We start from the raw sequence: 27686 nt of genomic DNA, 5'->3' as shown, positions 1-27686 counted from the left end.
TGGGTCATATTTTGCCCAAATTCCCTGCAGTTTTCAAAATATTTCAAACGTCGGAAATATGATTCCTGAGCGTTATATTTCATCTGAATTCTGACTCTCTGCACCTAATTTCATTTTCAAATTACGATTTTTTATACCGAAAATATGCAAATTACCGAAAACTGCGATGGGGCATATTTTGTCTAACACCCCATCCCCCCCCCCCTCTGCATTTTTAATAATATTTGAAATGTCGGAAATTTGACTGCTGAGCGTGATTTTTTAGCCAAATTCTGATTCTCTACACCTATTTTCATTTTCATATTAAGACTGTTTATATCGAAAATGTGCCAATTACTGAAAACAGCGATGGGTCCTATTTTGCCCAAACCTCCCTGAAGTTTCAAATTATCTCAAACGTCGGATATTTGGCTCCTGAGTGTGATTTTTTTAGCCGAATTCTGATTGTCTGCATCTATTTTCATTTTCAAATTACGCCTTTTTATACCGAAAATATGCAAATTACTGAAAACTGCGATCGGTCATATTTTGCCCAAATTCTCACTGCAGTTATCAAAATTCCAGAAATATCGGAAATTTCAATCCTGAGCGTGATTTTTGAGCAGAATTCTGACTGTGCAACAAATTTCAGTTTCAAATTACGACTTTTTATTCCGAAAATACGCCAATTACTGAAAAGGCCGATGGGTCATATTTTGCCCAGACCCCCCCCCCCCTGCAGTTTTCAAAATATCTGAAATGTCGGAAATTTGAGACCTGGGCATGATTTATGAGCCGAGTACTGACTCTCTGCATATATTTTCATTTTAAAATTACGACTTTTTATACCGAAAATATGCCAATTACTGAAAACGGCTATGGGTCATATTTTGCACAAATCCCCTGCAGTTTTCCAAATATCTGGAAAATCGGAAATTTGACTCCTAAGCGTAATTTTTGAGCCGAAGTCTCATCCTCTGCACCTACATTAATTTTCAAATTTCGAGTTTTAATACCGAAAATATGCAAATTACTGAAAACAACGATGGGTCATATTTTGCCCAAACCCCCCGGCCGTTTTCAAAATATGCGATATGTCAGAAATTTGAATCCTGAGCGCCATTTTTGAGGCGAATTCTAACTATGCACCTATTTTCATTTTAAAATTACGACTTTTTATACCGAAAATTCTCCAATTACTAAAAATAGCGATGAGTCATATTTTGCCCAAACATCCCTGCAGATGTCAAAATATCTGAAATGTCGGAAATTTGACTCCTAAGCGTGATTTCTGAGGCGAATTCTGACTCTCTGCGCCTATTTTCATTTTCAAATTTCGAATTTTCATACCGAAATTAAGCAAATTATTGTAAACAATAATGGGATCATATTTTGCCCAAACCCTCCTGCAATTATCAAAATACCTGAAATGTCGGAAATTTGACTCCTGAGCGTCTTTTTTGAGCCGAATTCTGACTCTCTGCACCTATTTTCACTTTTAAATTTAGACTTTTTATACCGAAAATATGCCAACTACAGAAAATGGCAATGGGTCATATTTTGTCCAAACCCCCCTGCAGTTTTCAAAATACGATAAATGTCGGTAAATTTGACTTCTGAGCATGATTTTTGGGCCGAATTCTCACTCTGCACCAAATTTCAGTTTCAAATTACGACTTTTTATACCAAAAATATACCAATTAATGACAACTGCGAAGAGGCATATTTTGCCAAAACCTCCCTGCAGTTTTCAAAATATCTGAAATGTTGGCAATTTGACTCATCAGCGTGATTTTTGAGCCGAATTCTGACTCTGCACCTATTTTCATTTTCATATTATGATTTTGTTATGCCAAAAATATGCTAATTACCGAAAACGGCGATGGGTCATATTTTATTCAAACCCCTCTGCAATTTTCAAAATATCTGAAATGTCGGAAGTTTGAGACCTGAGCATGATTTTTGAGCCGAGCTCCGAATCTGTGCACCTGTTTTCATTTTAAAATTACGACTTTTTATACCGAAAATATGCCAATTACTGAAAACGGTGATGAGTCCTATTTTGCCCAAATCCCCTGCAATTTTCATAATAATTGAAATGTCGAAAGTATGACTCCTGGGCGTGATCTTTGAGCCGAATTCTGACTCTCTGCACCTAATTTCCTTTTCAAATTACGATTTTTTATACCGAAAATATGGCAATTACTGAAAACAGCATTGGGTCACATTTTGCCCCCCCCCCCTCAGTGAAATGTCGAAAATTTGACTCCTGAGCGTGATTTTTGAGCCGAATTCTGACTCAATGCACCTATTTTTATTTTCAAATTACGACTTTTTTTATCTAAAGTTTGCCAATTACTGAAATGGGCGATGGGTTATGTTTTGGCCAAACGGTCTCTGTTGTTTTCAAATTATCTGAAATGTCGGAAATTTGACTCCTGAGCGTGATTTTTGAGCCGATTTCTGACTCGCTGCACCTATTTTCATTTTTAAATTACGACTTTTTATACCTAAAGTTTAGCAATTACTGAAAACGGCTATGGGTCATATTTTGCCTAAATCCCCAGCAGTTTTCAAAATTTTTGAAATGTCGGAAATATGACTCCTGAGTGTGATATTTGAGCCAAATTCTGACTCTCTGCACCTAATTTCATTTTCATATTATGACTTTTTATACCGAAAATGTGCCAATTACGGAAACGGCAGAGGGTCATATTTTGCCCCCCCCCCCCAGCAGTTTTCAAAATATCTGAAGTATCGGAAATTTGACTAAATTTTGGTGATTTTTTGAGCCGAATTCTGACTCTACACCAAATTTCAGTTTCAAATTAGAACTATTTATACCGAACATATGTCAATTACTGAAATGGCGATGGGTCATATTTTGGCCAAACCTCCCTGCAGTTTTCAAAATATCTGAAATGTTGGAAATTCGAATCGTGATTTTTGAGCCGAATTCTGATCTGCACCTATTTTCATTTTCAAATTATGAATTTTTATACCGAAAATATGCCAATTACTAAAAACGGCGATGGGTCATATTTTGCCAAAACCGCCCAACAAATTTCAAAATATCTGAAATATCGGAAATTTGACTCCTAATCGTGATTTTTGAGGCAAATTTTGACCCTCTGCACCTATTTTAATTTTCAAATTTCGACTTTTAATACCGAAAATATGCAAATTACTGAAAACAACGATGGGTCATATTTTGCACAAACTACCCTGCAGTTTTCAAAATATGTGAAATGTCGGAAATTGGAATCCTGAGCGTGATTCTTGAACCGAATTCTGACTCTGCCTCAAATTACAGTTTCAAATTACTACTTTTTATACCGAAAATATGTCAATTACTGAAAACAACGATGGGTCATATTCTGCCCAAACCCTCCTGCAGTATTCAAAATATCTGAAATGTCAAAAATTTGACTCCTAATCGTGATTTTTGAGCCGAATTCTGACTCTCTGCACATATTTCATTTTCAAATTACGACGTTTTATACTGAAAATATACAAATTTCTGAAAACTGCGATGGGTCATATTATGCCCAAACCCCCTTGCACTTTTCAAATTATGTGAAATGTCAGAAATTTGAATTTAAAGGGTAATTTTTCAGCCGAATTCTGACTCTGCACCAAATTTCAGTTTCAAATTACGAATTTTTATATCGAAAATATGTCAATTACAGAAAACGGCGATTGGTCATACTTTGCACATTCCTTCCCGCAGTTTTCAAAATATCTGAAGTGTCGGAAAATTGACTCCTGAGCGTGATTTTTGTGCCGAATTCTGACTCTCTACACTGATTTACATTTTCAAATTATGACTTTTTATACCGAAAATATTCCAATTACTGAAAACGGTGATGGGTCATATTTTTTCCCAAACCCCCCTGCAGTTTTCAAAATATCTAAAACGTCGGAAATTTGACTCGTAAGCGGGATTTTGGAGCCGAATTCTATCTCTCTGCACCTGTTTTTACTTTCAAACTTACACTTTTTTTACCGAAAATATGCCAATTACTGAAAACAGCAATGGGTCATATCATGACCTACCCCCCCCCCCCCCTGCAGTTTTCATTAATATCTTAAATGTCGGAAATTTGACTGAGCATGATTTTTGAGCCGAGTTCTTAGTTCTGCACCTATTTTCATTTTAAAATTATGATTTTTTTGAATTTAAAGTTTCATTTATCACGAATTTGTAAACTAATTTTTTTGTAGCCTAGCATAGGCTTAATTATTTTTGTTGTGAAGACATAACTAAAATGAACTTAGCCTCTTGTGTATTAGTTGTGTATAAAATGCTTTTAAACACTTGGGACCAAATTGGAAAAACAGTTAATCTTCGTTAAGCTACAAAGTTACGGAATGGAAAGTTTGATATTTTTTCCCTTCCAGTAAAATCCTACATCTCGCAAAGTCGATTCGTAACCTGAAGACCGTGGAAGTCGACTATTATGTCCCAGTTATTCAAGTGTTGCAACACCAGATCTCTTCTCAGTGTGCGCTCCCAGAGTTGTACTTGTCGGGGGTTGAGCTTCGGCTTTTTGGTCATGGCTCTCAACTGTCATTATGATGTTGAAGGTGAATAAAGCACTTGCAAGTAACATCGGTGATGTACTGCGTTTATGAGTTTCTATATATTTTTTTATTATTTAATCTAAAAGGCTGTATGGTAGAGAACATTTTGCTCTGAATTGAAATCATTTGGAATAAACCTTTTAGATAGTTTTTTAGATAGCTCTTGTTTCCAAAGAGCTGTATAAATTGACTGCTTCGTATGAAGCATTTCAAACAAGATTTTGAATCTGAAGTATGAGAAATATTTATGCTCATTACGAGTAAAGGTAAAACTGGAAGCATGCTTAATGCTGTAAATTGCCGTCTCCAATATTGTCACCTGGAACACGAGTCGTTTCGCTCAATTTGAGTGAAATAAATCGGTAAGATATTTACTTTTCAAACTGTTGACTCATATGTAATTAAAGGTAATCAATTGGAAAAGAATTCTAATTTAGAGTGGCAAGAATCAAAGGTCTAAACATTTTTTGTCATGGGTCTAAGCTACAGAGGAATAGGCATATATGTGCCAAAGATTTTTATTATTAGGCATGTACCAACCTATTCATGACAGTTCTAGTAGAGTATTTTATAAAAATGAATTCTTTAAACAAAAAATGCAGACTTTTTTAATGATTATTGCGAATTTACTGTTTGCTTATATATTTTGTTTTATACAATACTGTATTGTGTGGGGGTAACATTAAACTTTCATTTCTATTCCTTAAAAGATTTTTAGACTGAAATTGCTGCTCTGAACAACAAAGATACAATATTTTCATTAAAGCCACGAATACTATTTTTCACTTTAGTGCTAAAATACTTCAAACTGACAGTTGTCAAATTGCCGATCTCCATGTTGCTCATAAACCATTTTTTTTGTAAACAGTTTATGCATAAAAGAAATACTGTGCTTTATGTTGCCAAAAGATTATACATCCAGTACAGTATGTAGAGGAGTAGCTGCAGGATCCAGTAAGTTCAGTAGAACTTCGGTTTCAACTCTTGACCATGTCGTACTTCAGTCGATTGAGGCAGCGTCTGGGATGCTCCCGGACGCAGGTTCGAATCATCGACCTTGTGGATTTGTTCATTTGATGCATCACGCAATTGTGATTTCTGTGTGTAATGTATTGTAGAATAAGGTTTAATAATTTTAGGAGGAAATGTACATGTCAATTGTCATAGATCATTGATAGCCTTTGTATTCGTAATCATCTTATAACTACCAGGCCACATTGACTAAGGGCGGGGGGGGTTGGGGGGGTTGGACACAAAATCAATAACTTTCCCATGGATTCATGTTCTTATATACTCATCAATACTTAGGATTAAAAACAAACTGATATATTTTACTAACCTTTATTTCACAGCAATGAGAACATGTCAATAAGGAACATTTTCAATATAACACATCTTTGATTTATTAAATCCCTGATTTATAGACCTAAACATAGTTTTATAAAACATTCTAAATGAATGTAGAATGAAAAAAACATTCTACATTCCTACAAAATTCTTTGCTATGTAAAACTCATATTTACAGGACAAGTCGCATTTTAACACAAGAAAACTGCACTGCTTTCCACAAGTACTTAATGTTTTACAAATTATATGTGCACTCTGAAGAACAAGACTTCATCCTCCCATGTCAATTTATGTTGGTTCTCCAACCAAAGCTCTTCCTCTTTGATACTCTTCCTCGAGGATACAGGTGAGGACTTGAAAGACTATCCTCACTAGAAGGCATAAATTTCCTAGCAATTCCTTTGCAGCCAACTTAGCAGTGTCCCAAAGTTGGATTCATCTCCATCTTTACTATCAGCTTGTTTCTTGGGAGCTTTCCCACTACGGCTAGATTTTAAGGCTTGCTGAACCAAATCATCATCTCCAATTTCTTCTACAGCTCGTGAATATGCTCCTACTCTCTATGCTCAGAGACTGGCATTTCTTGTCTCTTTGTAGACGACTTTCTGAGAACTTTTTCTTTTTCCTTATTCCTTTCTTTGTCTATTTGATCCTTTATGCTCTACTGCTGCGTCTCGCTGACCATGATTTTGAGTACTTTTCACTATGATCTGAATCAGAGCTGGAACTGCGCTCTCTGTGCTTGGATCTCTGATGCTTCCGGCTAAATCTGTCCCTAGATCTTGAGCGGGAATAAGTAGGACTGCGATGACGCCTGTGGCGCTCTCGATCTCGACTTGATGAGTGGGACCTCCGAGTGGGCGATGGACAACGAGAACACCTGCTTGACAGAGGACTGGGTGATGAACAGCGAGAACGCCTGCGTGCCAGAGGACTGGGTGATGGACAGCGAGAACGGCTGCGTGACAGAGGACTAGGTGATGAACAGCAAGAACGCCTGCATGGCAGAGGACTGGGCGATGGACAACGAGAACGCCTGCTTGACAGAGGACTGGGTGATGAACAGCGAGAACGCCTGCGTGCCAGAGGACTGGGTGATGGACAGCGAGAACGGCTGCGTGACAGAGGACTAGGTGATGAACAGCAAGAACGCCTGCATGGCAGAGGACTGGGCGATAGACAACGAGAACGCCTGCATGGCAGAGGACTGGGCGATAGACAACGAAAACGCCTGCGTGGCAGGGGACTGGGAGATGGACAACGAGAACGCCCGCCTGACAGAGGGCTGGGCGATGGACAACGAGAACACCTGTCTGACAGAGGGCTGGGCGATGGACAACGAGAACACCTGTCTGACAGAGGGCTGGGCGATGGACAACGAGAACGCCTGTTTGACAGAGGGCTGGGCGATGGACAACGAGAACGCCTGTCTGACAGAGGGCTGGGCGATGGACAACGAGAACGCCTGTCTGACAGAGGGCTGAGCGATGGACAACGAGAACGCCTGTCTGACAGAGGGCTGGGCGAACGGCTTAATGACCGACTAGAGGAACGTCTTCTGTGTGTCCGTGACTTTTTATGGTGACGATGACGACTTCTGGAACTAGTACTGCTGCTACTCCGAGACCTATTTCTCCGTTTCCTTTTGCTGGTCCCCTCACTGCTTGAATCTATCGAGTAACGGCCCATGTTTGCAATATTATCTACAATTATACGTGCAGTTGTAGGGGATTTCTTCTTAATTTACGTACTGTATGGCTCCTTCATACAGTTCCCGCAGTACACGACACGCCGCTGAAACCTTTGTTATTCGAATTAATGAACAGTTTTTCTTCATCCAATAGCAGTGCGAGTGGATGCGTTAACCAATAAGACAGTCCGGTGTTGCTAATAAAATGAAGATGTTTAGTCTAGGAATGTCTCTAAGGAAGTGGCTCAACAGTGATGATTGAAGGTATGGCCATCCAAGAGGTGGCATGGGCATATATAAACCATAACAGCACCTCACTACTAATTCTTCTTCCTCTTGATAGTTGGTGCAGTTTGTAACACCACACCTCTAAACTGTTATTCGGGAAGTGCTTTGATTTTTTGAGACGCGTTAAGATAAGCCTAAAAATTATACATATATATTTTTGTAATATCATAAAGGCTACTTAAGCGTTGTCGGGTGCAACATCGATGTTTTCGAATATAAGTATTAAAGGTATATTTTCTATCCATGACATTGGTCAAGCATAACAACATATGAATAAAGGTAACTTAAGAAGGCCTATTGGCCCATACTACGCAGCTTCTATTTATAACCACCCAATACCACTTATATACATGTCCAACCCACGCTTAAAAAAATCAAGGGACTCCCACCTCCACCACGCCATGTGGCAAATGGTTCCACAAATCAACAATCTTATTACCGAACCAGTATTTACCCAGGTCTTTCCGAAATCTAAACTTATTCAGTATATACCCATTGTTTCGTATTCTGTCCTTTGTTGATACTTTTAATACTCTATTAATATCCACTTTGTTATGTCCATTCATCCACTTGTAAACCTCTATCATGTCACCCCTAACTCTTCGCGTTTCCAGTGAATGAACGTTAAGCTATGTTAATCTCTCTCTATATGAAAGATTTCTAATTTGTGGAATGAACTTTGCCATCCTTCGCTGGATACGTTCAAGTGAATCACAACTCGTCGATAAATAAATCCCAGTGTTCTATTTGCATTATTACGAACATTCTTGCATTGATCCTTTGGTTTTAAATTCTTACTAATCATACCTCACAGTTCCCTTTCACAATTCGATTTCGTAATCTCAACACCATCTAGCTTGTACCCTGTAACTCTTATCATTATTAAATCGTTAATCGCAAATACCATTCGTCTTCATCTTGAAAAACATAAATTAATAAACGAGTCACAACATGGATTTACAAATGGCCGTTCATGTTTAACAAATTTGCTATCATTTTATTCCTGCATAGTTGAGGCAGTTGATAGTGGTAAGGTTTGCGAACAAACGAACAAACCAAAGAACATAAGAACAAAGGTAACTGCAGAAGGCCTATTGGCCCATACGAGGCAGCTCCTATCTATAACCACCCAATCCCACTCATATACTTGTCCAACCCGCGCTTGAAACAATCGAGGGACCCCACCTCCACCGCGTTACGTGGCAGTTGGTTCCACAAATCAACAACCCTGTTACTGGACCAGTATTTACCCAAGCCTTTATTAAATCTAAACTTATCCAATTTATACCCATTGTTTCGTGTTCTGTCTTGTGTTGATATTTTTAATACCCTATTAATATCCCCTTTGTTATGTCTATTCATCCACTTGTAAACCTCTATCATGTCACCCCTAACTCTTCGCCTTTCCAGTCAATGCAACTTAAGCTTTGTTAATCTTTCTTCATATGAAAGATTTCTAATTTGGGGAACTAACTTAGTCATCCTATGTTGGACACGTTCAAGTGAATTTATATCCATTCTATAATACGGCGACCAAAACTGAACTGCATAATCTAAATGGGGCCTAACCAGAGCAAGATATAGCTTAAGAACCACACCAGGTGTCTTGATACTAACGCTTCGATTAATAAATCCCAGTGTCCTATTCGCCTTATTACGAACATTCATGCATTGATCCTTTTGTTTTAAATTCCTACTAATCGTAACTCCCAGATCCCTTTCGCAATCCGACTTCGCAATAACAACACCATCTAGCTCGTATCTTGTAACTCTATCATCATTACCTAGCCTCAGAACTTTACATTTATCAGCGTTAAACTGCATTTGCCAATCCTTTGACCATTTCAAAACCCTATCTAGATCAACTTGAAGTGATAATGAGTCCTCCTCCGAAATAATTTCCCTACCGATTTTCGTATCATCGGCAAATTTGCAAATGTTGCTACTCAAACGTGAATCTAAATCATTTATATATATTATAAACAATAGAGGTCCCAGGACAGAGCCCTGAGGTACTCCACTAACAACAATATCCCACTCTGACTTAACCCCATTTATACTAACTCTCTGTTTCCTTTGGAATAGCCATGCCCTAATCCAACTTAATATAGCACCCCCAATACCACGAGCTTCTATTTTTTTAATTAGTCTTTCATGTGGCACTGTATCAAAAGCTTTGCTAAAGTCAAGATTTAACAACATCACAATTCTAACCACTATCAACTGCCTCAACTATGCTGGAATAAAAAGTTAGCAAATTTGTTAAACATGGACGGCCATTTGTAAAACCATGTTGCGGCTCATTTATTAATTTATGTTTTTCAAGATGGAGACGAATTGTATTTGCAATTATTGATTCAAGTAACTTTCCCTCAATAGACGTTAGGCTAATTGGCCGATAATTTAACGCAAGTGATCTATCTCCTTTCTTAAAAATTGGTACCACATTAGCTACCTTCCATGACTCTGGCACTCTGCCTGTCTCTATTGATTTATTAAATATGGTAGACAGTGGCTCGGAAATCCCCTCTTTGCATTCTTTAAGCACCCTGGCAAACACTTCATCCGGCCCTGGGGATTTGTTTGATGTTAGTTTTCTAATTGTTTAATTACATCCTCCCTGGTAACTGCTAAACTAGTCAACCTTTCCTCATCCCCACCCACATAGACTTGTTCCGCTGAAGGCATATTGTTAAGTTCTTCTTTAGTAAATACAGATATAAAATATTTGGTAAAAATACTACTCATCTCCTTGTCATTATCCGTTATTTGACCTGTCTCAGATTTTAATGGACCTATCCTTTCCGTAGTCTTAGTTCGATATAACTGAAAAAACCCTTTAGGATTTGACTTTGCTTGCTCTGCTATGCGAACTTCATAGTTTCTTTTTGCTTTCCTAATCTCTTTTTTAACATTTCCAACCAGTTGTATGAATTCCTGTTCTAAACTGACTTCCCCATTCTTAATCCTTTTGTACCAAGCTCTCTTTTTACCTATAAGGTTCTTTAAATTATTTGTTATCCACTTTGGGTCATTTGTATTCCATCTATTCAATTTGTATGGTATACTACGTTCCTGTGCTTTGTTTAGAATATTCTTAAATAAGTTATATATTAAATCCACATCGAAATCCCCTTTTACGTCACCTATCGCTGGGTTCATGTCTCGCTCTAAGACCGGCCCACACCCCATACCCAAGACTTTCCAGTCTATTTGACCCAAAAAATTTCTTAGGCTATTAAAATCAGCTTTTCGAAAATCTGGCACTTTAACAGAATTTTCTCCTACAGGTCTATTCCATTCTATGCTAAATCTGATTACTTTGTGATCACTGTTCCCTAGCTCACTCCCTATTTCGATGTCATTAATTTGTGCTTCCCTGTTAGTTAACACTAAATCTAAAATATTATTTTCCCGCGTTGGTTCCTTAATGTGTTCCGTAAGAAAGCAATCGTCAATTAATTCTAGAACATCTTCTGCTTCACTATTCCCTGTTTTGCTCACCCAGTTTATTTCACTAAAATTAAAGTCACCCATGACATAAGTACTGTTATATCTAGATGCTCTAGATATTTCATCCCATAGATGCTCTGCTTCCATTCTGTCTAAATTTGGTGGCCTATATATAACTTCTATTATAATATTATTTGATTTTTCGTATAATTCTATGCAAATAGTTTATGTGTGTGGCTCAGTTTTGATTCCCTCTTTGAGACTAGGTATAAAACAGCCATAGAATTAGTTAGGAGCAAGGGAGGAATCCCGATCATATGTGGCATTCTTCCAAGAAAGGGAGTGGGAAATGAATGGATATCGAGGGCACTTGGTGTCAATTGCCGGCTGGAAAGATATTGCAAATCAAATGCAATATCTTTCATAGACAACTGGGAACACTTCTATGGAAGAAATGAAATGTATGCTCGTGATGGGGTGCATCTATCGAGAGCTGGGGTTGTTGCTGTTGCGAACTCGTTGGAAGAAGTGGTTAGAGGTGTTTGTTTGGGTTTAAACTGTTAGTAGATAGAGGTATGGGAATTGATTTGGAGGAAGGAGGTAATAAAAGTATGTGTTTGTGGGAGAAAGGAATTGGCAAAACGATCAGGGAAAGAGAAGGTCCGCAAAATAACAATTCACTTAGGGTATATTACACTAACAGTAGAAGTCTAAGAAATAAAATTAACGAATTAAATGCTCTTGTCTGCACAGAAAAAATAGATATTATTGCACTTACCGAAACGTGGATGAATATTACTAGAACTAGACTAGCTAATTACTAGAACTATTAGCTGAATATCAAATATACGGATTTAAACTATTTCACACAGATAGATATATTAGACGAGGAGGTGAAGTAGCCATATATGTTAGGGACAATTTGAAATGTAGTCTCAAAGAGGTAATCAAAACAGAGCCACACACAGAAACTATTTGGATAGAATTAAACGAAAATGCTAATAATATTATAATAGGAGTAATATATAGGCCACCAAATTTAGACAGAATGGAAGCAAAGCACCTATGGGATGAAATATCTAGAGCATCTAGATCTTACAGTATTTATGTCATGGGTGACATGGGTGATCTATCTCCTTTCTTAAAAACTGGTATCACATTAGCAACTTTCCAAAACTCTGGCACTCTGCCTGACTCTATTGATTTATTAAATATGGTTGACAGTGGGTCACAAAGCTCCTCTTTGCATTCTTTAAGCACCCTGGCAAACACTTCATCCGGCCCTGGGGATTTGTTTGGTTTGAGTTTTACTATTTGTTTAATTACATCCTCCCTGGTAACTGCTAAACTCGTCAACCTGTCCTCATCCCCACCCCACATAGACTTGTTCAGCTGAAGGCATATTGTTAAGTTCCTCTTCAGTAAATACAGATACAAAATATTTATTAAAAATACTACTCATCTCTTCATCACTATCTGTTATTTGACCTCTCTCAGTTTTTAATTCATACAACTGGATAGAAATGTTAAAAAAGAGATTAGGAAAGCAAAAAGAAACTATGAAGTTCGCATAGCAGAGCAAGCAAAGTCAAATCCTAAAGGTTTTTGTTCAGTTATATCGAACTAAGACTAGGGAAAGGATAGGTCCATTAAATTCTGAGACAGGTCAAATAACGGATAATGACAAGGAGATGAGTAGTATTTTTAACAAATATTTTATATCTGTATTTACTAAAGAAGAACTTAACAATATGCCTTCAGCTAAACAAGTCTATGTGGGTGGGGATGAGGACAGGTTGACTAGTTTAGCAGTTACCAGGGAGGATGTAATTAAACAATTAGAAAAACTAAAACCAAACAAAGCCCCAGAGCCGGATGAATTGTTTGCCAGGGTGCTTAAAGAATGCAAAGAGGAGCTTTCCGAGCCACTGTCTACCGTATTTATTAAATCAATAGAGTCAGGCAGAGTGCCAGAGTCATGGAAGGTAGCTAATGTTGTACCAATTTTTAAGAAAGGAGATAGATCTCTTGCGTCAAACTATTTGAATCAGTCAGGTGCTGTCACAGTGAGAGGTTGTGTTAGCTGGAGCTCTGGAGTAACATTATTATTGCAATAATGGAAGGATTAGTAAATGATTTGGTGAGTTTGGTTGGAGCTCTGAGAGCAGAGATGGATTCCCTGCGGGAGGAGGTACGACAGCTGAGACTTCGAGAGGAAACGAAGGAGGAGACCAGTGTTGACGAGACCTCATCGTGGAGAGTAGTGAAAGACAGGGGTCTTAAGAAGACCTTGACAAGGCCGCCTACAGACGCCCTAAGGACGGCAAATTCATTTGCCGTGTTGGAGGACGAGTGCTGTAGTGCTCCTGCAGCGAGGAAATCAGCGAGGAACGGCGGAGCGCAGGCCCCTCAGGCTGCTCAGAAAGTTAGGGCGGTACGGAAGCGAATTTTGGTTGTGGGAGATTCCCAGGTTAGGTATTTAGACAGAACGTTTTGTGCCAGAGATTGGGGGAACAGATTAAGGGTTTGCTATCCAGGAGCTGGAATTGGAGATATTGTTGAAAACATGAATGATATTATGACGGGAATTGGGAACAAACCCATTATTTGTATTAGTGCAGGGGGTAATGAAGTTGGGCGAGTTAGGAGTGAGGAACTAATACAGAGATTTGGGACAGCCATTGAATTAGTTAGGAGCAAGGGAGGAATCCTGATACTATGTGGCATTCTTCCAAGAAAGGGAGTGGGAAATGAATGGATGTCGAGGGCACTTGGTGTCAATTGCCGGCTGGAAAGATATTGCAAATCAAATGCAATATCTTTCATAGACAACTGGGAACGCTTCTATGGAAGAAATGAAATGTATGCTCGTGATGGGGTGCATCTATCGAGGGCTGGGGTTGTTGCTGTTGCGAACTCGTTGGAACCAGTGGTTAGAGGTGTTTGTTTGGGTTTAAACTGTTAGTAGATAGTGGTATGGGAATTGATTTGGAGGAAGGAGGTAATAAAAGTATGTGTTCGTGGGAGAAAAGAATTGGCAAAATGATCAGGGAAAGAAAAGGGCCTCAAAATAACAATTCACTTAGGATATATTACACTAACAGTAGAAGTCTAAGAAATAAAATTAATGAATTAAATGCTCTTGTCTGCACAGAAAAAATAGATATTATTGCACTTACCGAAACGTGGATGAACGTGGAAAATAGAGAACTATTAGCTGAATATCAGATAAATGGATTTAAACTATTTCACACAGATAGATATATTAGACGAGGAGGGGGAGTAGCCATATATGTTAGGGACAATTTGAAATGTAGTCTCAAAGAGGGAATCAAAACTGAGCCACACACAGAAACTATTTGGATAGAATTAAACGAAAAAGCAAATAATATTATAATAGGAGATTATATATAGGCCACCAAATTTAGACAGAATGGAAGCAAAGCATCTATTGAATGAAATATCTAGAGCCTCTAGATCTAACAGTATTTATGTCATGGGTGACTTTAATTTTAGTTGAATAAACTGGGTGAACAAAACAGGGAATAGTGAAGCAGAAGATTTTCTAGAATTAATTGACGATTGCTTTCTTAAGCAACACATTAAGGAACCAACGCGGGACAATAATATTTTAGATTTAGTGTTAACTAACAGGGAAACACAAATTAATGACATCGAAATAGGGAGTGAGCTAGGGAACAGTGATCGCAAAGAAATCAGATTTAGCATTGAATGGAATAGACCTGTAGGAGAAAATTCTGTTAAAGTGCCAGATTTTCGAAAAGCTGATTTTAATAGCCTATGAAATTTTTTGGGTCAAATAGATTGGAAACTCTTGGGTATGGGGTGTGGGCCGGTCTTAGAGCGAGACATGAACCCAGCGATAGGTGACGAAAAAGGGGATTTCGATGTGGATTTAATATATAACTTATTTAAGAATATTCTAAACAAAGCACAGGAACGTAGTATACCATACAAATTGAATAGGTCGAATACTAATGACTCAAAGTGGATAACAAATAATTTAAAGAATCTTATAGGTAAAAAGAGAGCTTGGTACAAAAGGATTAAGAATGGGGAAGTCAGGTTAGAACAGGAATTCATACAACTGGTTAGAAATGTTAAAAAAGAGATTAGGAAAGCAAAAAGAAACTATGAAGTTCGCATAGCAGAGCAAGCAAAGTCAAATCCTTAAGTTTTTTTTTAGTTATATCGAACTGAGACTAGGGAAAGGATAGGTCCATTAAAAATCTGAGACAGGTCAAATAACGGATAATGACAAGGAGATGAGTAGTACTTTTAACAAATATTTTATATCTGTATTTACTAAAGAAGAACCATATATGCCTTCAGCGGAACAAGTCTATGTGGGTGGGGATGAGGAAAGGTTGACTAGTTTAGCAGTTACCAGGGAGGATGTAATTAAACAATTAGAAAAACTAATATCAAACAAATCCCCCGGGCCGGATGAAGTGTTTGCCAGGGTGCTTAAAGAATGCAAAGAGGAGCTTTCCGAGCCACTGTCTACCATATTTATTAAAGCAATAGAGTCAGGCAGAGCGCCAGAGTCATGGAAGGTATCTAATGTGATACCAGTTTTTAAGAAAGGAGATTGATCACTTTCGTCTAACTATCGACCAATTAGCCTAACGTCTATTGTGGGAAAGTTACTCGAATCTATAATAGCAAATAAAATTCGTCTTCATCTTGAAAAACATAAATTAATAATTGAGTCGCAACATGGTTTTATAAATGGCCGTTCATGTTTAACAAATTTGCTATCTTTTTATTCTAGCATTGTTGAGGCAGTAGATAGTGGTAAGGATTGCGATGTTGTGTACCTTGACTTTAGCAAAGCTTTTGATACAGTGCCACATGAAAGACTAATTAAAAAAATAGAAGCTCATAGTATTGGGGGTGCTATATTAACTTGGATTAGGGCATGGCTATTCCAAAGGAAACAGAGAGTTAGTATAAATGGGGTTAAGTCAGAGTAGGATAATGTTGTTAGTGGAGTACCTCAGGGCTCTGTCCTGGGACCTCTGTTGTTTATAATATATATAAATGATTTAGATTCAGGTTTGAGTAGCAACATTTGCAAATTTGCCGATGATACGAAAATCGGTAGGGAAATTAATTCGGAGGAGGACTCACTATCACTTCAAGTTGATCTAGATAGGGTTTTGAAATGGTCGAAGGATTGGCAGATGCAGTTTAATGCTGATAAATGTAAAGTTCTGAGGTTAGGTAATGATGATAGGGTTACAAGATACGAGCTAGATGGTGTTGAGATTGCGAAGTCGAATTGCGAAAGGGATCTGGGAGTTATGATTAGTAAGAATTTAAAACAAAAGGATCAATGCATAAATATTCGTAATAAGGCAAATCGGACACTTGGATTTATTAATCGAAGCGTTAGTAACAAGACACCTGGTGTGGTTCTCAAGCTATATCTTGCTCTAGTTAGGCCCCATTTAGATTATGCAGTTAAGTTTTGGTCGCCATATAATGGAATGGATATAAATTCACTTGAACGTGTCCAGCGTAGGATGACTAAGTTAATTCCCCAAATTAGAAATCTTTCATATGAAGAAAGATTGACAAAGCTTAAGTGACATTCCCTGGAAAGGCGAAGAGTTAGGGGTGACATGATAGAGGTTTACAAGTGGGTGAATGGACATAACAAAGGGGATATTAATAGGGTATTAAAAGTATCAACACTAGACAGAACACGAAACAATGGGTATAAATTGGATAAGTTTAGATTTAGGAAAGACTTGGGTAAATACTGGTTCAGTAACAGGGTTGTTGATTTGTGGAACCAATTGCCGCGTAACATTGTGGAGGTGGGGTCCCTCGATTGTTTCAAGCATGGGTTGGACATGTATATGAGTGGGATTGGGTGGTTATAAATAGGAGCTGCCTCGTATGGGCCAAACGGCCTTCTGCAGTTGCCTTTGTTCTTATGTTCTTATGTGGTACCAATTTTTAAGAAAGGAGATAGATCACTTGCGTCAAACTATCGGTCAATTAGCCTAACGTCTATTGTGGGAAAGTTACTTGAATCAATAATTGCAAATACAATTCGTCTCCATCTTGAAAAACATAAATTATTAAATGAGTCGCAACATGGTTTTATATATGGCAGTTCATGTTTAACAAATTTGCTAACTTTTTATTCCAGCATAGTTGAGGCAGTTGATAGTGGTAAGGATTGTGATGATAAAGTACCTTGACTTTAGCAAAGCTTTTGATACAGTGCCACATGAAAGACTAATTAAAAAAATAGAAGCTCATAGTATTGGGGGTGCTATATTAACTTGGATTAGGGCATGGCTATTCCAAAGGAAACAGAGAGTTAGTATAAATGGGGTTAAGTCAGAGTAGGATAATGTTGTTAGTGGAGTACCTCAGGGCTCTGTCCTGGGACCTCTGTTGTTTATAATATATATAAATGATTTAGATTCAGGTTTGAGTAGCAACATTTGCAAATTTGCCGATGATACGAAAATCGGTAGGGAAATTAATTCGGAGGAGGACTCACTATCACTACAAGTTGATCTAGATAGGGTTTTGAAATGGTCAAAGGATTGGCAAATGCAGTTTAATGCTGATAAATATAAAGTTCTGAGGCTAGGTAATGATGATAGAGTTACAAGATACTAGCTAGATGGTGTTGAGATTGCGAAGTCGGATTGCGAAAGGGATCTGGGAGTTATGATTAATAAGAATTTAAAACAAAAGGATCAATGCATGAATGTTCGTAATAAGGCGAATAGGACACTGGGATTTATTAATTGAAGCGTTAGTAACAAGACACCTGGTGTGGTTCTTAAGCTATATCTTGCTCTGGTTAGGCCCCATTTAGATAATGCAGTTCAGTTTTGGTCGCCATATTATAGAATGGATATAAATTCACTTGAACGTGTTGAATTATACGAAATTATACGATTATACAATTACTGAAAACGGCGATAAGTCATATTATGCTTAAACCCACCCCTCCCCTCTGCAGTTTTCAAAATATCTAAAATGTCGGAAATTTGACCCCTTTGCGTGAATTTTGAGCCGAATTTTGACTCTGCTCCTTTTTTCATTTTCAAATTACGACTTTTTATACCGAAAATTTGCCAATTACTAAAAAAGGCTATGGGTCATATTTTGCACCACCCCCCCTACTCAACAGTTTTCAAAATATCTGAAATGTTGGAAATTTTACTCCTGAGAGTGATTTTTTAAGCTGAATTCTGACTCTCTGCACAAATTTTCATTTCAAATTACGACGATTTTTCTGAAAATATGCCAATTACTGAAAACGGCGAAGGGTCATCTTTTGGTTAAACCCACCCCATCCCCCTGTAGTTTTCGAAATGTCGGAAATTTGACTCCTGAGGGTGATTTTTGAGACGAATTTTGACTCTCTGCACCTTTTTTCATTTTCAAATTTCGACTTTTTATACTGAAAATTAGCCAATAACTGAAAAAGGCTATGTGTAATATTTTGCCCCACCCCCCATACTTTGCAGTTTTTAAAATATCTGAAACGTCAAAATTTGACTCCTGAGTGTAATTTTTGAGTCGAATACTGGCTCTCTGAACCAATTTTCAAGAAAACAGCGATGGGTCATATATTGCCAAAAACTGCCTGCAGTTTTTAAAATATCTGAAATGTCGAAAGTTTGAATCCTGAGCGTGATTTTTGTGCTGAATTCTGGCTTTCTGCTCATATCTTCATTTTCAAATTACGACTATTTATACCGAAAATATGCCAATTACTGAAAACTGCGATTGGTCATATTTTGATCAAACTCCCCTGCAGTTGTCAAAATATCTGAAATGTCGGAAACTTGACTCCTGAGCGTAATTTATGAGCCGAATTCTGACTCGGCACCAAATTTCAGGTTCTAATTACGACTTTTTATACTGAAAATATGCAAATTACTTAAAACAGCGATAGGTCATAATTTGCCCAAACCTCCCTGCAGTTCTTTAGAGTCTTTGAAATGTCGAAAATTTATCTCCTGAGCGTGATTTTTGAGCTGATTTCTGATTCTGCACCTATTTTCGTTTTCAAATTATGATTTTTATTCCGAAAATATGTCTATTATTGAAAACGGCGATGGGTCATATTTTGCCCACACCCCCCTCCCCCCTGCAGTTTTCAAAATATCTGAATTGTCGGAAATTTGACCCCTGTGCGTGAATTTTGAAACAAATTCTGACTCTTTGCTCATATTTTCATTTTCAAAATATTCTTTTTATACCGAAAATATGCCAATTGCAGAAAACGGCGATGGGTCATGGTTAGACCAAACCCCCCCCCCCCCCCCTCCCGCAGCTTTCAAAATATCAGAAATGTCGGAAATTTGACTCCTGAGCGTGAATTTTGAAACGAATTCTGACTCTCTGCACCTATTTTCATTTTCGAATTATAAATTTTCATACAGAAAATTTGCCAATTACTTAGAAAGGAGATGGTTCATATTTTTCCCCCCTCCCCCCTTTACCATGATGTTTTCAAAATATTTGAAATGTCGGAAATTTGACTGCTGAGCGTGATTTTTTAGCCAAATTCTGATTCTCTACACCTATTTTCATTTTCATATTAAGACTGTTTATATCGAAAATATGCCAATTACTGAAAACAGCGATGGGTCCTATTTTGCCCAAACCTCCCTGAAGTTTCTAATTATCTCAAACGTCGGATATTTGGCTCCTGAGTGTGATTTTTTTAGCCGAATTCTGATTGTCTGCATCTATTTTCATTTTCAAATTACGCCTTTTTATACCGAAAATATGCAAATTACTGAAAACTGCGATCGGTCATATTTTGCCCAAATCCCCACTGCAGTTATCAAAATTCCAGAAATATCGGAAATTTCAATCCTGAGCGTGATTTTTGAGCAGAATTCTGACTGTGCAACAAATTTCAGTTTCAAATTACGACTTTTAATACCGAAAATACGCCAATTACTGAAAAGGCCGATGGGTCATATTTTGCCCAGACCCCCCCCCCCCCTGCAGTTTTCAAAATATCTGAAATGTCGGAAATTTGAGACCTGGGCATGATTTTTGAGCCGAGTTCTGACTCTCTGCATATATTTTCATTTTAAAATTACGACTTTTTATACCGAAAATATGCCAATTACTGAAAACGGCTATGGGTCATATTTTGCACAAATCCCCTGCAGTTTTCCAAATATCTGAAAAATCGGAAATTTGACTCCTAAGCGTAATTTTTGAGCCCAAGTCTCACCCTCTGCACCTACATTAATTTTCAAATTTCGAGTTTTAATACCGAAAATATGCAAATTACTGAAAACAACGATGGGTCATATTTTGCCCAAACCCCCCGGCCGTTTTCAAAATATGCGATATGTCAGAAATTTGAATCCTGAGCGCCATTTTTGAGGCGAATTCTAACTCTGCACCTATTTTCATTTTAAAATTACGACTTTTTATACCGAAAATTCTCCAATTACTGAAAATAGCGATGAGTCATATTTTGCCCAAACATCCCTGCAGATGTCAAAATATCTGAAATGTCGGAAATTTGACTCCTAAGCGTGATTTCTGAGGCGAACTCTGACTCTCTGCGCCTATTTTCATTTTCAAATTTCGAATTTTCATACCGAAATTAAGCAAATTATTGTAAACAATAATGGGATCATATTTTGCCCAAACCCTCCTGCAATTATCAAAATACCTGAAATGTCGGAAATTTGACTCCTGAGCGTCATTTTTGAGCCGAATTCTGACTCTCTGCACCTATTTTCATTTTTAAATTTAGACTTTTTATACCGAAAATATGCCAACTACAGAAAATGGCAATGGGTCATATTCTGTCCAAACCCCCCTGCAGTTTTCAAAATACGATAAATGTCGGTAAATTTGACTTCTGAGCATGATTTTTGGGCCGAATTCTCACTCTGCACCAAATTTCAGTTTCAAATTACGACTTTTTATACCAAAAATATACCAATTAATGACAACTGCGAAGAGGCATATTTTGCCAAAACCTCCCTGCAGTTTTCAAAATATCTGAAATGTTGGCAATTTGACTCATCAGCGTGATTTTTGAGCCGAATTCTGACTCTGCACCTATTTTCATTTTCATATTATGATTTTGTTATGCCAAAAATATGCTAATTACCGAAAACGGCGATGGGTCATATTTTATTCAAACCCCTCTGCAATTTTCAAAATATCTGAAATGTCGGAAGTTTGAGACCTGAGCATGATTTTTGAGCCGAGCTCCGAATCTGTGCACCTGTTTTCATTTTAAAATTACGACTTTTTATACCGAAAATATGCCAATTACTGAAAACGGTGATGAGTCCTATTTTGCCCAAATCCCCTGCAATTTTCATAATAATTGAAATGTCGAAAGTATGACTCCTGGGCGTGATCTTTGAGCCGAATTCCGACTCTCTGCACCTAATTTCCTTTTCAAATTACGATTTTTTATACCGAAAATATGGCAATTACTGAAAACAGCATTGGGTCACATTTTGCCCCCCCCCCCCTCAGTGAAATGTCGGAAATTTGACTCCTGAGCGTGATTTTTGAGCCGAATTCTGACTCAATGCACCTATTTTTATTTTCAAATTACGACTTTTTTTATCTAAAGTTTGCCAATTACTGAAATGGGCGATGGGTTATGTTTTGGCCAAACGGTCTCTGTTGTTTTCAAATTATCTGAAATGTCGGAAATTTGACTCCTGAGCGTGATTTTTGAGCCGATTTCTGACTCGCTGCACCTATTTTCATTTTTAAATTACGAATTTTTATACCTAAAGTTTGCCAATTACTGAAAACGGCTATGGGTCATATTTTGCCTAAATCCCCTGCAGTTTTCAAAATTTTTGAAATGTCGGAAATATGACTCCTGAGTGTGATATTTGAGCCAAATTCTGACTCTCTGCACCTAATTTCATTTTCATATTATGACTTTTTATACCGAAAATGTGCCAATTACTGAAAACGGCAAAGGGTCATATTTTGCCCCCCGCCCCAGCAGTTTTCAAAATATCTGAAGTATCGGAAATTTGACTAAGGGTGATTTTTGAGCCGAATTCTGACTCTACACCAAATTTCAGTTTCAAATTAGAACTATTTATACCGAACATATGTCAATTACTGAAATGGCGATGGGTCATATTTTCGCCAAACCTCCATGCAGTTTTCAAAATATCTGAAATGTTGGAAATTCGAATCGTGAGCGTGATTTTTGAGCCGAATTCTGATCTGCACCTATTTTCATTTTCAAATTATGAATTTTTATACCGAAAATATGCCAATTACTAAAAACGGCGATGGGTCATATTTTGCCAAAACCGCCCAACAAATTTCAAAATATCTGAAATATCGGAAATTTGACTCCTAATCGTGATTTTTGAGGCGAATTTTGACCCTCTGCACCTATTTTAATTTTCAAATTTCGACTTTTAATACCGAAAATATGCAAATTACTGAAAACAACGATGGGTCATATTTTGCACAAACTACCCTGCAGTTTTCAAAATATGTGAAATGTCGGAAATTGGAATCCTGAGCGTGATTCTTGAACCGAATTCTGACTCTGCCTCAAATTACAGTTTCAAATTACAACTTTTTATACCGAAAATATGTCAATTACTGAAAACAACGATGGGTCATATTCTGCCCAAACCCTCCTGCAGTATTCAAAATATCTGAAATGTCAAAAATTTGACTCCTAATCGTGATTTTTTAGCCGAATTCTGACTCTCTGCACATATTTCATTTTCAAATTACGACGTTTTATACTGAAAATATGCAAATTTCTGAAAACTGCGATGGGTCATATTATGCCCAAACCCCCTTGCACTTTTCAAATTATGTGAAATGTCAGAAATTTGAATTTAAAGGGTAATTTTTCAGCCGAATTCTGACTCTGCACCAAATTTCAGTTTCAAATTACGAATTTTTATATCGAAAATATGTCAATTACAGAAAACGGCGATTGGTCATACTTTGCACATTCCTCCCCGCAGTTTTCAAAATATCTGAAGTGTCGGAAAATTGACTCCTGAGCGTGATTTTTGTGCCGAATTCTGACTCTCTACACTGATTTACATTTTCAAATTAAGACTTTTTATACCGAAAATATTCCAATTACTGAAAACGGTGATGGGTCATATTTTTTCCCAAACCCCCCTGCAGTTTTCAAAATATCTAAAACGTCGGAAATTTGACTCGTAAGCAGGATTTTGGAGCCGAATTCTATCTCTCTGCACCTGTTTTTACTTTCAAACTTACACTTTTTTTACCGAAAATATGCCAATTACTGAAAACAGCAATGGGTCATATCATGACCTACCCCCCCCCCCTGCAGTTTTCATTAATATCTTAAATGTCGGAAATTTGACTGAGCATGATTTTTGAGCAGAGTTCTTAGTTCTGCACCTATTTTCATTTTAAAATTATGATTTTTTTGAATTTAAAGTTTCATTTATCACGAATTTGTAAACTAATTTTTTTGTAGCCTAGCATAGGCTTAATTATTTTTGTTGTGAAGACATAACTAAAATGAACTTAGCCTCTCGTGTATTAGTTGTGTATAAAATGCTTTTAAACACTTGGGACCAAATTGGAAAAACAGTTAATCTTCGTTAAGCTACAAAGTTACGGAATGGAAAGTTTGATATTTTTTCCCTTCCAGTAAAATCCTACATCTCGCAAAGTCGATTCGTATCCTGAAGACCGTGGAAGTCGACTATTATGTCCCAGTTATTCAAGTGTTGCAACACCAGATCTCTTCTCAGTGTGCGCTCCCAGAGTTGTACTTGTCGGGGGTTGAGCTTCGGCTTTTTGGTCATGGCTCTCAACTGTCATTATGATGTTGAAGGTGAATAAAGCACTTGCAAGTAACATCGGTGATGTACTGCGTTTATGAGTTTCTATATATTTTTTTATTATATAATCTAAAAGGCTGTATGGTAGAGAACATTTTGCTCTGAATTGAAATCATTTGGAATAAACCTTTTAGATAGTTTTTTAGATAGCTCTTGTTTCCAAAGAGCTGTATAAATTGACTGCTTCGTATGAAGCATTTCAAACAAGATTTTGAATCTGAAGTATGAGAAATATTTATGCTCATTACGAGTAAAACTGGAAGCATGCTTAATGTTGTAAATTGCCGTCTCCAATATTGTCACCTGGAACACGAGTCATTTCGCTCAATTTGAGTGAAATAAATCGGTGAGATATTTACTTTTCAAACTGTTGACTCATATGTAATTAAAGGTAATCAATTGGAAAAGAATTCTAATTTAGAGTGGCAAGAATCAAAGGTCTAAAAATTTTTTGTCATGGGTCTAAGCTACAGAGGAATAGGCATATATGTGCCAAAGATTTTTATTATTAGGCATGTACCAACCTATTCATGACAGTTCTAGTAGAGTATTTTATAAAAATGAATTCTTTAAACAAAAAATGCAGACTTTTTTAATGATTATTGCGAATTTACTGTTTGCTTATATATTTTGTTTTATACAATACTGTATTGTGTGGGGGATAACATTAAACTTTCATTTCTATTCCTTAAAAGATTTTTAGACTGAAATTGCTGCTCTGAACAGCAAAGATACAATATTTTCATTAAAGCCACGAATACTATTTTTCACTTTAGTGCTAAAATACTTCAAACTGACAGTTGTCAAATTGCCGATCTCCATGTTGCTCATAAACCATTTTTTTTGTAAACAGTTTATGCATAAAAGAAATACTGTGCTTTATGTTGCCAAAAGATTATACATCCAGTACAGTATGTAGAGGAGTAGCTGCAGGATCCAGTAAGTTCAGTAGAACTTCGGTTTCAACTCTTGACCATGTCGTACTTCAGTCGACTGAGGCAGCGTCTGGGATGCTCCCGGACGCAGGTTCGAATCATCGACCTTGTGGATTTGTTCATTTGATGCATCACGCAATTGTGATTTCTGTGTGTAATGTATTGTAGAATAAGGTTTAATAATTTTAGGAGGAAATGTACATGTCAATTGTCATAGATCATTGATAGCCTTTGTATTCGTAATCATCTTATAACTACCAGGCCACATTGACTAAGGGCGGGGGGGGGGGGGGGTTGGTTGGACACAAAATCAATAACTTTCCCATGGATTCATGTTCTTATATACTCATCAATACTTAGGATTAAAAACAAACTGATATATTTTACTAACCTTTATTTCACAGCAATGAGAACATGTCAATAAGGAACATTTTCAATATAACACATCTTTGATTTATTAAATCCCTGATTTATAGACCTAAACATAGTTTTATAAAACATTCTAAATGAATGTAGAATGAAAAAACATTCTAAATGAATGTAGAATGAAAAAACATTCTAAATGAATGTAGAATGAAAAAACATTCTACATTCCTACAAAATTCTTTGCTATGTAAAACTCATATATACAGGACAAGTCGCATTTTAACACAAGAAAACTGCACTGCATTCCACAAGTACTTAATGTTTTACAAATTATATGTGCACTCTGAAGAACAAGACTTCATCCTCCCATGTCAATTTATGTTGGTTCTCCAACCAAAGCTTTTTGGCGAAGTGAGAAAATCCTGCATAGATACTCTTCCTCGAGGATACAGGTGAGGACTTGAAAGACTATCCTCACTAGAAGGCATAAATTTCCTAGCAATTCCTTTGCAGCAAACTTAGCAGTGTCCCAAAGTTGGATTCATCTCCATCTTTACTATCAGCTTGTTTCTTGGGAGCTTTCCCACTACGGCTGGATTTTAAGGCTTGCTGAACCAAATCATCATCTCCAATTTCTTCTACAGCTCGTGAATATGCTACTACTCTCTATGCTCAGAGACTGGCATTTCTTGTCTCTTTGTAGACGACTTTCTGAGAACTTTTTCTTTTTCCTTATTCCTTTCTTTGTCTCTTTGATCCTTTATGCTCTACTGCTGCGTCTCGCTGACCATGATTTTGAGTACTTTTCACTATGATCTGAATCAGAGCTGGAACTGCGCTCTCTGTGCTTGGATCTCTGATGCTTCCGGCTAAATCTGTCCCTAGATCTTGAGCGGGAATAAGTAGGACTGCGATGACGCCTGTGGCGCTCTCGATCTCGACTTGATGAGTGGGACCTCCGAGTGGGCGATGGACAACGAGAACACCTGCTTGACAGAGGACTGGGTGATGAACAGCGAGAACGCCTGCGTGCCAGAGGACTGGGTGATGGACAGCGAGAACGGCTGCGTGACAGAGGACTAGGTGATGAACAGCAAGAACGCCTGCATGGCAGAGGACTGGGCGATGGACAACGAGAACGCCTGCTTGACAGAGGACTGGGTGATGAACAGCGAGAACGCCTGCGTGCCAGAGGACTGGGTGATGGACAGCGAGAACGGCTGCGTGACAGAGGACTAGGTGATGAACAGCAAGAACGCCTGCATGGCAGAGGACTGGGCGATGGACAACGAGAACGTCTGCTTGACAGAGGACTGGCTGATGAACAGCGAGAACGCCTGCGTGCCAGAGGACTGGGTGATGGACAGCGAGAACGGCTGCGTGACAGAGGACTGGGTGATGAACAGCAAGAACGCCTGCATGGCAGAGGACTGGGCGATAGACAACGAGAACGCCTGCTTGACAGAGGACTGGCTGATGAACAGCGAGTACGCCTGCGTGCCAGAGGACTGGGTGATGGACAACGAGAACGCCCGCCTGACAGGGCTGGGCGATGGACAACGAGAACACCTGTCTGACAGAGGGCTGGGCGATGGACAACGAGAACACCTGTCTGACAGAGGGCTGGGCGATGGACAACGAGAACGCCTGTTTGACAGAGGGCTGGGCGATGGACAACGAGAACGCCTGTCTGACAGAGGGCTGGGCGATGGACAACGAGAACGCCTGTCTGACAGAGGGCTGAGCGATGGACAACGAGAACGCCTGTCTGACAGAGGGCTGGGCGACCGGCTTAATGACCGACTAGAGGAACGTCTTCTGTGTGTCCGTGACTTTTTATGGTGACGATGACGACTTCTGGAACTAGTACTGCTGCTACTCTGAGACCTATTTCTCCGTTTCCTTTTGCTGGTCCCCTCACTGCTTGAATCTATCGAGTAACGGCCCATGTTTGCAATATTATCTACAATTATACGTGCAGTTGTAGGGGATTTCTTCTTAATTTACGTACTGTATGGCTCCTTCATACAGTTCCCGCAGTACACGACACGCCGCTGAAACCTTTGTTATTCGAATTAATGAACAGTTTTTCTTCATCCAATAGCAGTGCGAGTGGATGCGTTAACCAATAAGACAGTCCGGTGTTGCTAATAAGATGAAGATGTTTAG

General features: G+C 38.0%; 1 pseudogene; it reads right to left on the bottom strand.

Moving 5' to 3' along the window:
• Positions 1-27466, bottom strand: part of LOC138371004 (serine/Arginine-related protein 53-like) — a 47668-nt pseudogene extending 20202 nt beyond the window's left edge.
• Between the last annotated feature and the right edge of the window lie 220 nt (positions 27467-27686).

This window comes from Procambarus clarkii, chromosome 34 (assembly GCF_040958095.1).
Source record: "Procambarus clarkii isolate CNS0578487 chromosome 34, FALCON_Pclarkii_2.0, whole genome shotgun sequence".
Taxonomy (NCBI): domain Eukaryota; kingdom Metazoa; phylum Arthropoda; class Malacostraca; order Decapoda; family Cambaridae; genus Procambarus; species Procambarus clarkii.
The sequence above is the reverse complement of the archived record's forward strand: the minus strand, read 5'-3'. Positions and strand labels throughout refer to the sequence as shown.